This window comes from Loxodonta africana, chromosome 14, assembly GCF_030014295.1.
Source record: "Loxodonta africana isolate mLoxAfr1 chromosome 14, mLoxAfr1.hap2, whole genome shotgun sequence".
NCBI lineage: Eukaryota > Metazoa > Chordata > Mammalia > Proboscidea > Elephantidae > Loxodonta > Loxodonta africana.
In genome coordinates this window covers 78,334,130-78,348,852 of record NC_087355.1, presented here as the reverse complement: position 1 = coordinate 78,348,852, position 14,723 = coordinate 78,334,130, and positions in this window count along the sequence as shown.

Genomic DNA, 14,723 nt, shown 5'->3' with positions numbered 1-14,723 from the left:
CTAAATTTGACAACTTAGATGAAATGAACAAATTCCTTGAAGGACACAAAGTACAAAAGCTCATTCAACAAGAAATAAATAAACAACATAGACCACATGTTCAGGTAGTCATGTTAGAAACCTGAAAGGACCTGAGGCTTCTTACTTCTTACAGGTCTCAGTACCCTGAAAAAGATGCTGTCATAAAAGGTGGTTTGTGGAAAGAAACAGAGAAACTCTGATAATACAGGAAAAGTAACTGTTCAATCTGTAAGATCATGGAATGTGACCCAGGCAAAATTTTAATATAAATCTTAGAGGAAAAAAACCTTAAAATCATTGTGTGAGTCAAAATGGGATATCAAGTAATCACATCTCTTTAAAAGAATCAATCAATATTTGTTGGGGGTTGAATGAATTGAATGAAGATAATGGATTAAAGAGGCCAGAGTACAAGTTATATTCTAGAGCAGAAGTTACGTATGCTAAGTTTAGCTCCTGAATAGAATAGCATTAATGCAAGGTCCTCAAAATCTAGCAGATGAACATGAGAGAGAAATTTTGTAGAATAGCCCAGGGAAGAAGAAAGAAGAGGAAGAAGAAATGATGCAGAAGCAAAGGGAAGTGGGGGTAGGGGGGAAAGGAGAAGAAAAAGGAAGGGGATGAAGAGGAGGAGGAGAAAGAACAACAAATGATAATAATTACGTAAGAGTTCACATTATGCTAAGCATTTTATATCTATTATTTCTTTGAACCTCACATCTATACACTGAGTGAGGTATTACCGCCTCTATTTTACAGTTGAAGAAATTGGAATTTATTGAGATACACAGCTAATTAGTAATGGTGCCCTCATCCTAAACCAGTATGTAATATTGCCTCCCAGTAAGAGGGAAAAGAGACAAGGTGTAGGAGCTAGGATCTAGCTATTAGGAAAACTAATTTCCAAAGATGGTGTCTATTTTCACTGGTCCAAAGGTGAGGGCCCAGATAATACCTCAAGGAGCGTGACTTACTTCACTTTAAAGGAATCATATCCCTCTATCTTGGGGGCCCTGGTGGTGCAGTCATTAAATGAATTAGCTGCTAACTGAAAGGTTTGCGGTATGAAACCCCCAGCAGCTCTGCAGGAGGAAGATGTGGCAGTCTGCTTCTACAGAGATTTACAGCCTCGGAAACACTATGGGGTCACTATGAGTTGGAATCGACTCTATGGCAGTGGGGGTATCTTTGGTTCTAAAAGAAACTGGCATTTTTTTATACTGTGACCATCGTAGTACTAAAAAGATAGAGGTAAAGAAGAAGCTGAAGGACTAGCAGTGAAATTGAATGCCCTTTGTTCATGGGAAAATGTGTGGAAGAAAGCAACTGCCAAAGAACAAGGCATGAAAGGTTAGGGGAAAGAAATAGCGTGAGCTGAGAGGAATATTGAACTTAGCCCTAGGGGTATTATAGCAGAACATTGAGTTCATAAGCTTCCTGTAGCACACAGACAAAAATACTATAAAACCAAAAACAAACAAAAACTTTGCTGTAGAGTTGATTCCGACTAAGAGCGACCGTATAGTTCAGAGTAGAGCTGCCCCACAGGGTTTCCAAGGAGCAGATGGTGGATTCAAACTGCAGACCTCTTGATTAGCAGCTGAGCTCTCAACCATTGTGCCACCAAGGGCTCCACAAATTCTGCAGAAGGAAACAAAGTTGACAGAGGAAAGAGAAAGAGGGTAGTTAGTTAAGACAACGGGGTTGATGCTGACCTAGTCATCTGTAGCCAGAAAAGGTTTAACTCTGGATGAAGAGGACTTGGAGGTCAAAGCTAAATTCACTTTTCTAGAGTATCTCAAAAAGAAGTGTATTATATGTAATTTAAACATTTAAAACTTAAATGCCAACCGCCTAACAATGTGTCTGGCACATATATAATAGATGCCAAGTGAATGATGGAGACTCTGATCTTCAGAAATCAATTTGAGGAGATTACAGGAAAATATCTAACATATCATCTGAACCAGGCCAGTGTACATGTGCATGTGTGTGAATGTACACGTGCACCATACCACACACAGCTGATATTCATCAACGGTACAAGATACAGCTGTATAAGCTGTTTACAAAGTACAACCATTTCAGTAATTAGCGATCCTTTCTGACAGGTTGTGCCCATGCCTTTCTGGTTCATAAGTGTTTTGAATGATCACCGCTGTGCCCAAGTGAGCATTCACACCCTGACCTTCTCATACACACATTCGTTGTGCTTCTCCAGGAGAAATGATAGAGTGAGGAAGATTTATAGGTTTTGGAGGCAGGTAAACTAGATTTTTAATCCAGGATCTTACACTTACTAGTAGTATGACTGAAGGTAAGCTTCTTAAAACAATCTTAGATTCTCCTACATAAAATTTGGATAATATTAACACCTATGACATAATATTTTATTGAACTCAAATGTACAAAGTATGCCAGAAAAAGAGGAAATTCCTTGTTTTCCTAATAAGATAATGCAAAGAATGTTTTGGGGGAAATGGAATATATAAATTTTAGAGATATGTTTAAGAGTCAAATGTCTATAAATTTAATAATTTATTACAAAATATTTAAATCAATATTATATAAAACAATATACAAATTTGGAATAATTGTTTTTTCCAGTCTCATAGTTCATTTTAAAATGTATAGGAACTCTTCAAAAGCTTCTTAGATATCACTATCTTCATTATCTTAGGGATATTTTAAAGGCATTTAACACACTTTTCCATAGCATGTCATCTTTCCCTCTAAATTGTTAGAAATATAGCATAGCATCTTTGGGATCTGCAAAGCATGCTGTCATAACAAATTTTATACAAAGGTGAAAATATCTACTCTTACAACATCAAGACAATTGTTCGTTTATGCTATAGACAGGTGTTCAAAATCTCTACAAAGTAGCCTTTTTCTGTACCTTGTTGTTAGAGGGCTAGCTAATGATATCATTCAATTATTTGCAGTTGCAAAATAATATCACCTGGAATAGCACTTTCTGGTTGTATGAAACGAACTTAGCCTAAAGATCTTTCCAAAATGGGAAAATCTTACACAAAACAAAGCAATTGAGAGAAAATCACATAATACATAAATGGCTTTCTTGTTTATGGTCCCTGGGTGGTGCAAGTGGTTTGGAATTGGTTGTCAACCTAAAGGTTAGTGGTTTGAACCCACCCAGTAGTACCATGGAAGAAAGGTCTGCAATCTGCTTCCATAAACATTATACCCAAGAAAATCCTACAGAGCAGTTCTACTATGCAGTACATGGGGTCACCATGTCAGAATTGACTTGATGGCAACAAGTTTAGTTTACAAGATATACGCACATATATTTGGGAGGGGGCTTTCTTCTTATATTCAAAAAGATATGTTTAAGAAGACTGACAGAGAGTGGGTTTTTAAAATGTTAGATCTCCCTATTTGTTTTTCTTAACTATTTAGTGAACACTGTCAAAGTGATTCCATAAAATGGGTTCAGTTCTTCTCAACCAGTCTCTTTAGCTGTTTTTGAAACATACTACGTGGGGTGAAAGCATCCTCCAGGTATTGATAAGTAGAAGAACCTGACCTCGAAGACCAAATGACACTCAAGTTCCTGATGCTCCTAGGCTGAGTATGAAATCTCTGTATTGAGCTCTTTTTCTACCTAATTGTACCACACTTCACTAGAGAAAATTTGAACAATATCTAGTTTCTGAGGTTGTAAACAGTGAGTGTTTGGAGTAAAGTAAATATGGTCAGGGATGGCTAATTTGCATTATTTTCTTTGACCATTTCAACATCACAGAGGGTAATGTATCCCCAAAACTTTCTCCCTCCGAACTGCCTTTCCAAACATGTTTCCCTTTGCTCTCCTGTACATACCTTTTGTTCCAGTTTAACTGAGCTTCTAATTGTTTTTTATAAAACCCTAATCTAGTCTGCCTCCAGGTTTTTCCTAATGCAATTCCATCACTTATGATGAAAGCACACAAATCGCATTAAATGACTCCCCATACAGCACTGGCTAGTTAAAAGCTATTTGTCTTTACAATATTTTATTTATATGTATTTTAAGACATTATAGTATGCTCTTAATTATGTCTTTTGCTTACTTGTGCTGTCAGCAAGAGTTAGCTGGGGCAAAGAGCTTTGGTGAACCACATTGTAAACTGCTTCAGCCAGTGATACTCCATGATCTTGACATGAATTGGGCATTTTCTGCCATGTGCAATGCAGGCCTGTGGGTCCCTTCATTGTGAGCTTTCTTTCCTCCACTTGTATTATACCTTATGGGGTGATTTTTTAAGTTACGATGCCTGACAAAAGTTGTGCAAGAGATAGAACTAGACATGCTTCAAAGCAACAAAAAGAGTCATTCGAAATTTAACTTCTTTTTCAAGGACGTGGTTGAGGAAACAGAGGGTAAAGAGCAAAAGACAATTAAGAATTGATGGAAGTTATTTGACAAAAAGAAGGACATCTAATATCACTACAGCCTTGAAAGATTATACAAAAATTTTTTGAACAGCAGCTGACAGGATCACTGGCTGGGGGCATGCCATGACTTCAGGGCATTTGAAGGGAAGAGAGGAATAATTATCAACATACAGTATTAGGAACTAGTTAGCTCACACAATTTCTAGAATGCACACAATCTCTCCCAAATCCTTAAAACTAGTTATGTGTTTATTTGTTGAATAAACTACCTATTAAGAAGCCCCCTAAATTAATGAATGGGCTCTGAATGAATCAAGAATTAATGAGAATAGTAGGTGGCCACTAAAGACTATGACTACCCATTTAGTCTTCATACCTTGTTGTTTGTGTGACATAGCTTTGAACTCCTGATTTGAGGTCATCTACCAATATCTTTAATAAAATAGAGGCAACATTAGATTCTGTATCATTGATTAGTTATTAACACTGAGTCCAATCCTTGCTTCTTTTCTCAAATCCCTCTGAGGTCACACCTGCAAGAATTTACTTCCATATGCTCCTTTAACCACTGATCCAAAGAAGATAATTCCCAAAATTATAGTTTCTCAATCTATGCCATTTACATTAGGGAGGATACTTTTAGTTTACAGAGCAGAAGCAAAATACGAATCAACTAAACTAGAAAGAGAGGGAGATGGAACGGAAGAGAGAGATTATTCTCTAATGTAAGTAGGAAGCTGGAAGATTTTGGGCCTTAGCTAGTGATGAGAAGGTCTCATATAATAATTGCAGGACTTTCCCTTCTCTGTTTACTGGCTGCATTATAACACAGGCTCTATCCCTAACCCAAAATGAGGAGAGTCTCTCTTCCAAAACTGACTGTTTCTCCTCTGGGGTAATTCTAGTTTGCCTCCTTTGGTCACCTGCCCTTCCCAGGACAAATTAGTGAGGCCAGGTAGGTAGCACACACTGAGTGGTCAACCTGAATCTTATGTCCCTCCTTGCGGAATGGGAATGGCACATTTAGTTGAGAGTTCCTCCTGGACCACCCCAAAGTGAAGGAAAAAGGGGTGTTCAAATGGGGGGGGGCGGTGAATAACAGAACCATTATACGCACCTTTTCTAACTGTGTGCCTCCTAGAGTCCAGGGGATAGATCAACCAGGTTGAAAAGTACATTTGCTCATGTTTTTTGCTCCAATTTGCCTTCCATCTCACCAAAACTTAACTTACAAAAATTTCTCTTCATTCTTTACAGTGTAGTTTAAATCTCCATGAAACCCCAAGAATGGAATAAATCACTCCTTCCTCTGAAATCCTGTAGAACTTATTATCTAAATCACATTTTTAGTTCAAACCAATTTGCCGAACTGTCGTGTGCTTGTGTAATACGTAGGACATTCTGCTAAGGAGGTATAGAGATGAAATGATCCTTGCATTAGGACATTTAAAATATAGTGGGTGAGATCGGCTTGCACATGACCAACTAAAAATGAGGCTGTCTTTGCAAATATGCTCCCAGAGCCATGCGCTTTCCTGCCTCTTGTTAGTGCTGTTTCTTCTGTGTGCAGTGCCCAGTTCCTAATCTTTCTTTCAGATAGAACCCAAATATTATTTCCTGAGCAAAAATTAAAAAAAAAAAAATTCTTTCTACCATTATGGTGTGTGCGTGTGTGTGTGTGTGTGTGTTTCCTTTACCCCACTGTAAGCATCTGAAAGACTAGGGATGTATTTATTAAATCCTCATTTCTCTGGATCTACCATATCATTCAGCACATGGTGAGTCTTCAATAAACAGAGAATAAACATATATCTTACTTTCTGTGTGTTATCTTTGGGTCCTTTAGAGCTGGGAGCACAAAGACCTTTGAATCTGGGTAGACTTTGTACTCTTCACAAGAACCTACATGCTACTATTCATATCCCCATTTTACAGATGCAAAAACTGAGGCACAGAAGTGAAATAATTTTCCCAAAACCCATAGCTTTCAGATGGCAGAGATATGGCTTGAACCCAGGCAATGCAGCTGAACAGAAGATTTCAAAGGGTGGCTGACGAAGACCAAGTAAAGTGTTATGATGACACATGCAAAGACTTGGAGATAGAAAACCAAAAGGGAAGAACACGCTCAGCATTTTGCAAGCTGAAAGAACTGAAGAAAAAATTCAAGCCTCGAGTTGCGATACTGAAAGATTCTACAGATAAAATATTAAACGACACAGGAAGCATCAAAAGAAGATGGAAGAAATACACAAAGTCACTATACCAAAAAGATTTGGTTGACATTCAACCATTTCAGGAGGTAACATATGATCAGGAACCGATAGTATTGAAGGAAGAAGTCCAAGCTGCACTGAAGGCATTGGTGAAAAACAAGGCTCTGGGAATTGACAGAATACCAATTGAGAGGTTTCAGCAAACAGAGGATGTGCTGGAAGTGCCCACTCATCTATGCCAAGAAATTTGGAAGACAGCTACCTGGTCAACCGACTGGAAGAGATCCATATTTATGCCTATTCCCAAGAAAGGTGATCCAAATGAATGCGAAAATTATCGGACAATATCATTAATATCACATGCAAGCAAAATTTTGGTGAAGATCATTCAAAAGTGGCTGCAGCAGTTTATCAACAGGGAACTCCCAGAAATTCAAGCTAGATTCAGAAGAGCACGCGGAGCCAGGGATATCATTGTTGATGTCAAATGTATCCTTGCTGAAAGCAGAGAATACCAGAAAGATGTTTACCTGTGTTTTACTGACTGCTAAGGTATTCAACTGTGTGGATCATAGCAATTATGGATAACATTGCAGAGAATGGGAATTCTGGAACACTTAATTGTGGTCATGAGGAATCTGTAACTGGATCAAGAGGCAGTTGTCCAAACAGAACAAGGGGATACTGCGTGGTTTAAAGTCAGGAAAGGTGTGTGTCAGGGTTGTATCTTTTCACCGTACCTACTCAATCTGTATGCTGAGCAAATAATCTGAGAAACTGGGCTATATGAAGAAGAACTGGGCATCAGGATTGGAGTAAGACTCATTAACAACCTGCAATAAGCAGATGAACACAACCTTGTTTGCTGAAAGTGAAGAGGACTTGAAGCACTTACTGATGAAGATCAAAGACCACAGCCTTCAGTGTGGATTACATCTCAACATAAAGAAAACAGAAGTCCTCCCAACTGGACCAATAAGCAACACCATGATAAGTGGAGAAAAGATTGAGGTTGTCAAGGATTTCACTTTGCTTGGATCCACAATCAACATCCATGGAAGCAGCAGTCAAGAAATCAAAAGACACATTGCACTGGGCAAATCTGCTGCAAAGGACCTCTTCAAAGCTTTGAATAGCAAAGATGTCACCTTGAGGATTAAGGTAGGCCTGACCCAAGTGATGGTCTTTTCAATTGCCTCATATGCATGCCAAAGCTGGAAAATGAATAAGGTAAACTGAAGAAGAATCGATGCCTTTGAATTGTGCTGTTGACGGAGAATATTGAATATTCCACGGACTGCCAAAAGAATGAACAAATCTGTCTTGGAAGAAGTACAACCAGAGAGCTCCTTAGAAGCAAGGATGGCAAGACTACCTCTCACATACTTTGGACATGTTATCAGAAGGGATCAGTCCCTGGAGAAAGACAGCATGCTTGGTAAAATGGAGGCTCAAAGAGATGGATTGACACAGTGGCTGCAACAATGGGCTCAAGCATAACAACAATTGTGAGGACGGCACAGGACTGGGCTGTGTTTCTTTCTGATTGTGCATAGGGTCGCTATGAGTCTGAACTGATTTGACGGCACCTAACAACAACAACAACAATGCAGCTCTGTACTTAGCTCTTAACCAACATTTTATACTGCTTCTCCAAGAGTCTGTAGTATTTTTTAATGGCATACCATATCCTAGGGGTTCAGCAACTATTATTTCCTTTCCTGTTCCCTTTTTATTCTGACTTTACTTCCCTTCCTTCCTTAATTGAATAGAAATGAAAATCAAGTGCACATGGAGGTGCTTTCCAAGATAGATAGCATTTTTTTTTTTTCTCAAAATTAAATTAAATTAAAAGGAAAGCTTACCTCTCTATTGTTTGATGCTAGCAACCTAACTCCCTGGGTCTGCTTTTGACATCATTTTTGGAGATAGCATTTCTATTTGACCACATGCAAATTTCATTGGAATATCAAGGATTCAAATGAAAGTGCAGCCCAGAGACATTCATTTATACAGAAAATGGCAGAAATCAGCAAATGCCAAGTGATGTAGTCAGAGGTCTCTGGCACAGATCCCCATGGAGCTTTCATCTACTGGAAGCATGTCACTCATCATGGCATTTTGTGGGGAACCACAACTGAAGAGCCAGGGCACATTCCCATAAAATGGTTATCAGATGCAAGTCTGCAGTTTCTCAAAGAGCGTCCTGTGGCTTCAAATTAGCAGTTCACCGCAGACTTAAAGACAATTCCAGGGGCCTCTTTCTCCAGTTCTCCTCAAAAAAAAAGAAAATTAGTCAAACATAACTTTGGAGAGAAGTAATTCATTCCCTGTGATCCTCAGATACATTGAATTACCAGAAGCAACTGTGTTGAGAATGAAGATAAAGTAGCTTCTAATGTGAGTGGACTAGATGGGGGTAGGGCAATCCTTAGCTCCCAGTGGTATTTGAGACATAAAAAAAAAAAAAAATGCCTACAGCAAGAAGAGATTTAAGAGACAATTAGCAAAGCTTTGCCCTCATTTGGGGCACTGATGGCACGGTGGTTAAGAGCTCGGGTGCTAACCAAAAGGTCAGCAGTTCGAATTCATCAGCTGCTCCTTGGAAATGCTATGGGGCAGTTCTACTCTGTCCTATAGGGTCACTATGAGTCAGAATCGACTCCATGGCAACGAGTTTAGTTTTTCTGGTTGCCCTTATTTATGAACAAGAAAATGTAGCCCTAGCAAGATCACATAAGCTGACTGAAAAGAAGCAGGACCTCAAACACGACACTGGTAACTCTTAATCCAGTGTTCTTAGTACAATGAATATGAGTTTGGAGGCTTGCAACTCACCTCTGCTCCTAACTACTACCTGAAATGCAAGAATGTTGAGAATGTTCTTTAATGTCTCAGAACTTTACTTTCAAGGCTACTTTATGCATTAGAGATAATGTATATGCGAGGACATAGTAGGCAACTATTATGATTGTTATTTTATCTCTATCCCCTCTTTGAAAAACTACATACAACATAAAACAAGTGTGTTCATTGAGACCTGCCCTATGCTAAATGGCCAGACGATTCCATAATCTAGTGTATTTTTCTATACATACCTAGTTGATATGTTATTTTGTTTCTTGAATGGTTGGTTATTTTGTTTTCACTTGTTTTCTGTACCAGACCAATAAAGAGACCCATTAAAGTTGGGTCTAAAATGCAGGAGAAAATTTACTGGTACTCATCTTGATCAATAATGATTGGCATAGCCGTATTAATCATGCAATGATCTGAGTCGATCATTAATTAAGATCTACAGTGGAGAACTGTATCACCTGAGATTTCCGTGCACTAGTCCTTTATACTGCCCTTCTTAAGACATAGCCAGTGTTTTAATACATTAGTTTGAAAAGAACATAAACCAATAGGATTCTTATAAATTTTTTTTTAAAAAGGAAATGTTTCCAGTGCTGACATTTTAAGATACTGTGGGAAATGATAACAGTATTATTTTTGAATAACTTGGCCTTAGTCATTAAAAAGGTGCATAATGAAAAAAGAATAGGATTCGAAGGCTTCATTTGCTGCCTGGCTCTGTCAGATGCAAGGTACATGACCTTGGGTATTTTCTTTGCCTCTCTGTGGTTTAGTGGTGTCACCTGTAATAGTACCTATTTATCTAGTTCACAGGGTAGTTGTGAGATATAAATTGAGAAGCAAATATGATGATCCTGAGGGTAACAATCTATCTATTGTGCACATGGACCATGTGCCAGGCACTGTGCTGATCTTTTTATTTTCACAGTAGCCCTCTAAGGAAGACATTAAAATTGACTCTCATTTACTGGAAAGTTGGAGTGATTTGCTCAATGACACACAATAAGTGGTAAAGCTGGTGTCTGTACCTAGGTCCTTTGACTCCTGAGACCATGCTTTCCATTGCTACTCTACTGTGCCTCTCACTCTTGGCACAAAGTGAATCCTCAATAAGTGTTTGTTTCCCTCTTGCTTTTCTTTCTGTTTCTACCTCTTCTCAATCCCTTTGATCAGACTTTGCTAATTCAGTAAATATGTATTCATTAAGTTATGAGTTGAAAGCATTGTATTTGGAAAGAAAAGAAAATCCAGAAACTGACTCAGTTGGGGACATAGTCAAATATATGCAGTCACAAGAGTAGCAAAAGAAGCCTGGGAAACATAATAACATAGATTAGTGGGTAAGTGCAATGGATGAGAAATCTAACACTAAGGTAGAACTGTGAGTTCCCATACCGGGGGGTGACACGAGGAGGGGGCCGGAGAGTGGAAAGGCATTGAGAATGTGACATAGGAATGAAGACAAAGTAAAAAGATTCTTGGATGGTGTAAACGATTAATGTGGTCAGCTGGTAACCAAAAGGCTGCAGGTTCAAGACTATTTCAAGGTGCCCTGGAGAAAGGCCTGAACATCTACTTCTGAAAAATTAGCTATTGAAAACGCTATGGAGTATAGTTCTACTTTGACGCAAATGGTGTCGCCATGACTCACAGTTGGCTCAATGGCAACTGGTTAAAATGATTTGTTAAAGCATCTGGAACAGGAATTTTTTTTTCTTGCAAAAAGATAGGGAACTCTTTAAAGCGCTTCATGCCATGCAGTGTTAATGAGGGGGTGTCTGGCAGAGAGCCTTGAAAGGCATCTATAAGCACCTTTGCAGAATTGGTGCAGAGGTGAACATAAAAAATGGTGACACATCAGTGATGCTGTGTGTAGAAACCAAGATAGTGCCATGGAAATTCATGGCAGCTATTTGGGTTACTGTTGTTATTGTACTTAATACTTTTTTTTCCTCTAATTTTAGGTACTTCCTGATTACATTATATTCAAAACAATAACAATAGGATCTACCATTTATTGAGTCGCTATGAGTCGGAATCACTCCATGGCAACGGGTTTGGTTTTGGTTTCTCAGTGTATACCCTGGACCATGGAAAGTATATAATGTGCATTATTCAATAAATATGGATTGAACACTACTATATACCAGGCTTTTCCAGGCACTAGGGGTTTAACAGTGAGTAAAAATGACAAAAACCCAGAGTGGAAAGGGGGAGAGTTCTGACACATTGCAGGGATTGCAACCAATGTCACAAAACAATTTGTATACCAATTTTTGAATGAGAAACTAATGTGCACTGTAAACTTTCACCTAACACATAATTTAAAAAAAAAAAAAAGATAAAAACCCCTGTTCTGATGACACTCATGTTCTAGTGAGGAGAGAGAGACAGTACACAAAAGGATGATGAGTGACCTGGAGACAAATAGACCTAACAAGGAGGATGGCGACTGTGTGTGTCCAGTGGGGCATGTATAGTGGCTGGTTGGTGGGGTGGTTGCAGATTTAAATAGGATGGTTAGGGAAGTCCTTACTGAGATGCTGACATTTGAATAAGAAGGTAGGAAATAATTTGTGTGGATTACAGGGAGAAGAACACTTCAGAAAGAAAAAACAGCAAAAGGAAATTTACTTGGAAGATTTAAGATGGATGATTCCTAGCTTGGTCCAGAAGAGGAAGCCCCCACTGAAGTGTAAGGAGAAATGAGCCCAGGATGAGTTTTAGGAAATTAGGTCAGAGAAAAGGAGTAGACTGAAGAGAGCCATGTAGGTCTTTGTAATACTCTTGGCTTTCATTTGATACGAGATGGGAGCTATTGGGGGGTTTTGAGCGGAAGACTGATGTGACCTGATTTGGAATTTGACAGCATCAGACTGTGATGGACAGGGGTAGGACAGATATGAGCCAGGGGGCTACTGAAGTCATGCAACATGCAGTTTTGGGGGAGTGGTTTGGAAGTAAGCATAAATCATGTAGGTTCATGAGCAAATTGGAGGAGAAGAAATGGAGACTAAATGTATAAACTATTTAAATGAATTTTGCTGTAAGTGGAAGAAGAGAAATGGGGCAGTAGCAGGAGATTGAAGTGGAGTCAAGAGAGGATTTTCTCATTTAAACTCAAGAAATATGTATCATTACTCTCCTCTCAGATGAGGACTCTGAGGCTTAGAACAGTTATGAAACATGCCGGAAGTCACAGCACTATCAGGCAACAGGATCAGAATTTGATTAGGTCTGCCTGTCTCCTAAAACCTTTTGTAATCCTGGGAATATTACTTAACAATTTATGCTTCAAATTCCTCAACCCTTGAATGTACATAGTAATGATACGGACCTCACAAAACAGTGAGAATCAAGTGATCGTATGAACTCCCTAAGGTTTAAAACCAGAATTTCTTCAAAGGCAGCTGTTTGTATGAAGTCGTGTGAGGATAGCACCTAGCAGAATGACTGAGACTCATGGAAAGCTCTTGATGAATATTCGTTGAATCAGTATTAACTCAGAGGCAACCTGTGAGAGTGTTTGTAACTCATAAAAAAAATAAATAAGCGACGGTCAATTATAACTGTGCTCACTCTTACTTTTACAGCTCCTTCCCAAGCCTCTTAATAGAAAGAGGAGGTAGACAGCAAAAAAATTTTTGAAGCTCATTCTTGAACAGCGTCCTAGGTCTAGCCACCTAGTTTCAGTACAGATGCTTAACTTGTGAACAACAGCAAGAATGTTACTTCTAGGAGTTCATAAACGAGATGATGTCATAGTGGGTTGGTGGACAGACTTCTCTATGTGCCTGGCAAGGAGTGTGAGGAACTGCTGTTGGTCTGTGATAGAACTAGGCATTCTTCCATTTAGAGAATTATGTTCATCCCAGATCTCTTGGATTAATGTTAGTGCATTCTCTTAACCAAAGGAATGTCGCATTCGAGTAGGCAGCTGTTTTCCCCTCTCCAGCTGCACCTCTTCAATAAGCTCAGTTGATATTCATGAAAAACACAAGCTCCGATTTGGGGATAATTGCTAGATTAGTTAATAACGGAGATCCCTCCTTCCTGCTTCTATTACTCCTTGAATAGCTATTCTGATTGTTAAATCCATTTTTATTCCAAACAGAAGAACAAATTCCAGAAATTAGTGAACACTTTGCAGTTCTTGACCTGCTTATAAGAGCATGTTTCTGTTGTGCCTATTATGTGAAAAGTCAGTAAATAGGCCATGCTTCATTAATTGCAGCTGCTTTTATGAGTGCCAATTTTTTTTTTTTTTTTTTTTTTACCACATGCAGTTCTACTCTGTCCTATAGGGCCGCTATGCGTCAGAATCGACTCTATGGCAGTGGGTTTGGTTTTGGGTTACACTAGCAAAATGCAGTAGCTCAAAGGACAAAATAAAACATGTTTATTATTTACAGCCAAAGCTGAATAACTAAAGAAAGTGATTCTATAATCTAGTATGATACTTTTGAGAAAAAGAATTGAACCTCAGAGATTGCTTATTAAAGAGAGACGGTAGTCTGTTGAAATTTTGCAGATTGATCTCTGTGTTACATGGAATCATTCATTTAATAGTGCCTTTGAAAATGTAGTTTCATTGCTACACATATAAAGCCATGGTATCATTCATGCAATTAATTATGCATTTTTATACCTTTATTGAAGGATAATTTACATACCACAAAATTCACCTATTATAGGTGAACAGCTCAATTATTTTTAGTAAATTACTAGAATTGTGTTATTGTCACCAAAATCCAGTTTTAGGACATTTCTATCAACCCAAAGTTTCCTTGTGCTTGCTTGTTTGCAGTAAATCCCCCCTTCCACCCTTAGCCCTAGGCAACCAGCAATATGCTTTCTGTCTCTATGGATTTGACTTTTCTAGAAATTTCACATAAATGGAATCATATGTGGGTCTGGCTTCTTTCATTTAGCGTGATGGTTTTGAGGTTCATCCGTGTTATAGCATGTATCAGGAACTTCATTCCTTTCTATTGTTGAAGAGTATTCCATTGTTAAGGATATGCATTCTTTTATTCATTCGCCAGTCGATGGACATTGTATTGTTTCCACTTTTGGCTGCCATGAACACTGTGACTTGCTTTGGTGGAATATATTTTCCATGGGCAAAATATACTTTCCAGCCTTTTGAGTTTGGGTTCATCCATGTGACTTGCTTTGGCCAATGGGATATTAGCAGATGAGATGGAAGCAGATGCTTGAAGCATG